This window comes from Arachis duranensis, chromosome 9 (assembly GCF_000817695.3).
Source record: "Arachis duranensis cultivar V14167 chromosome 9, aradu.V14167.gnm2.J7QH, whole genome shotgun sequence".
NCBI lineage: Eukaryota > Viridiplantae > Streptophyta > Magnoliopsida > Fabales > Fabaceae > Arachis > Arachis duranensis.
The window spans coordinates 49,628,699-49,631,534 of NC_029780.3; the positions used below are offsets into that span (position 1 = coordinate 49,628,699).

Below are 2,836 nucleotides of genomic sequence, written 5' to 3' on the forward strand. Positions count from 1 at the left end.
AATTTATGCATTTTTCGAAAATTCATGCATATGTTCTTCATGATCTTCGAGTTGTTCTTGGTATGTCTTATTGTTTGATCTTTGAATTTTCTTGTTTTGTGTCTTTTCTTGTTTTTCATATGCATTTTTCGTTTGTTAGAGTCCAAGCATTAAAGAATTCTAAAGTTTGGTGTCTTACATGTTTTCTTTGCATCAAAAATCTTTCAAAAATATGTTCTTGATGTTCATCATGATCTTCAAAGTGTTCTTGGTGTTCATCTTGACATTCATAGTGTTCTTGCATGCATTATGTGTTTGATCCAAAATTTTCATGTTTTGGGTCATATTTGTGTTTTTCTCTCTCATCATTAAAAATTTAAAAAAATAAAAAAATATATCTTTTCCTTTTTTCTATCAAAATTTTGAAAATTTGAGTTGACTTAGTCAAAAATTTTTAAAATTAGTTAGTTCTTATAAGTCAAGTCAAATTTTTAATTTTAAAAATCTTATGTTTTCAAAATCTTTTTCAAAAATCAAATCTCTTTTACTTTTATCTTATGATTTTCGAAAATTCAAAACTATTTTTCAAAATCTTTTTCTTATTTTATTTTAAATTTCCAAAACTTAACTAACAAGTAATGTGATTGATTCAAAAATTTGAAGTTTGTTACTTTATTGTTAAGAAAGGTTCAATCTTTAAATTCTAGAATCATATCTTTTAGTTTCTTGTTAGTCAAGTAATTAATTTTAATTTTAAAAATTAAATCTTTTTTAACCATATCTTTTTAATCATATCTTTTTATCATAACTTTTTAAATCATATCTCTTTCAAAAATTTGATTTCAAAATATCCTTTCTAACGTCTTATCTTCTTATCTTTTTAAAATTGATTTTCAAATCTTTTTCAACTAACTAATTGACTTTTTGTTTGTTTCTTATCTTTTTCAAAACCACCTAACTACTTTTTCCTCTCTAATTTTCGAAAATTTCTCCTTCCTTTTTAAAATTTCTTTTTTTAATGAATTAATTGTTTTAAATTTTTATTTTAATTTTATTTCCCTGTAATTTTCTAAAATCATTAACTCTTTTTCGAAATTTATTTTCGAAATTCTCCCCCTCTCATCTTCTTCTATTTATTTATTTATTTACTAACATTTCTCTTCATCTCAAGAATCTGAACCTATCTTCACCCTTGTGTTTGGATTCTTAACTCTTCTCCTTCTTCTATTCCTTTCTTCTTCTACTAACATAAAGGAATCTCTATACTGTGATTTAGAGGATTCCTCTTCCTTTTCTGTTCTCTTCTTTCTCATATGAGCAGGAACAAGGAAAAAGGCATTCTTGTTGAAGCTGATCCTGAACCTGAAAGGACTCTGAAGAGGAAACTAAGAGAAGCTAAATTACAACAATCCAGAGACAACCTTACTGAAATTTTTGAACAAGAAAAGGATATGGCAGCCGAACCCAACAACAATAATGTAAGGAGGATGCTTGGTGATTATACTACACCTACTTCCAAGTTTGATGGAAGAAGCATCTCAAATCCTGCCATTGGAGCAAACAATTTTGAGCTGAAACCTCAACTAGTTGCTCTAATATAACAAAACTGCAAGTTTCATGGACTTCCATCAGAAGATCCCTACCATTTTTTAACTGAGCTCTTGCAGATCTGTGAGACTGTTAAGACTAATGGAGTAGATCCTGAAGTCTACAGGCTCATGCTTTTCCCTTTTGCTGTAAGAGACAGAGCTAGAACATGGTTGGACTCACAACCTAAGGATAGCCTGGACTCTTGGGATAAATTGGTCACGGCCTTCTTGGTTAAATTCATTCCTCCTCAAAAGCTGAGCAAGCTTAGAGTGGATGTTTAGACCTTCAAGCAAAAAGATGGTGAATCCCTCTATGAAGCTTGGGAAAGATACAAGCAGATGACCAAAAAGTGTCCTTCTGACATGTTTTCAGAGTGGACCATGATAGATATATTCTATTATGGTCTGTCTGAGTTCTCTAAGATGTCGCTGGATCATTCTGCAGGTGGATCCATTCACCTAAAGAAAATGCCTACAGAAGCTCAGGAACTTATTGAAATGGTTGCAAATAACCAATTCATGTACACTTCTGAGAGGAATTCCGTGAATAATGGGACGCTGGTGCACGAAATTATGATCATCAATGGCGCCATCAACATGGTACGCACAATTGCAATCTCAACTCTTTATCACAACTTCGCACAACTAACCAGCAAGTGCACTGGGTCGTCCAAGTAATAAACCTTACGCGAGTAAGGGTCGATCCCACGGAGATTTTTGGTATGAAGCAAGCTATGGTCATCTTGTAAATCTTAGTCAGGCAGATTCAAATGGTTATGAATGATTTATGAATAAAGCATAAAATAAAGATAGAGATACTTACGTAATTCATTGGTGAGAATTTCAGATAAACGTATGGAGATGTTTTGTCCCTTCCGTCTCTCTGCTTTCCTACTGTCTTCATCCAATCCTTCTTACTCCTTTCCATGGCAAGCTGTATGTTGGGCATCACCGTTGTCAATGGCTACAGTCCCGTCCTCTCAGTGAAAATGTTCAACGCACTATGTCACAGCACGGCTATTCAGCTATCGGTTCTCGATCATGTCGGAATAGATTCCAGTGATTCTTTTGCGTCTGTCACTAACGCCCTACAATCGCGAGTTTGAAGCTCGTCACAGTCATTCAATCCTTGAATCCTACTCAGAATACCACAGACAAGGTTTAGACCTTCCAGATTCTCTTGAATTCCGCCATCAATTCTAGCTTATACCACGAAGATTCTGATTAAGGAACCCAAGAGATATCCACTCAATCTAAGGTAGAACGGA

General features: G+C 33.4%; 1 non-coding gene across 1 annotated transcript; it reads right to left on the minus strand.

Annotated features, from left to right (window-relative positions):
* Positions 1-1,829: 1,829 nt before the first annotated feature.
* LOC127742010 (small nucleolar RNA R71) lies at positions 1,830-1,933 on the minus strand. The gene has a single exon (XR_008003197.1). It is a non-coding gene; the product is annotated as a small nucleolar RNA R71 (small nucleolar RNA).
* Positions 1,934-2,836: the final 903 nt, after the last annotated feature.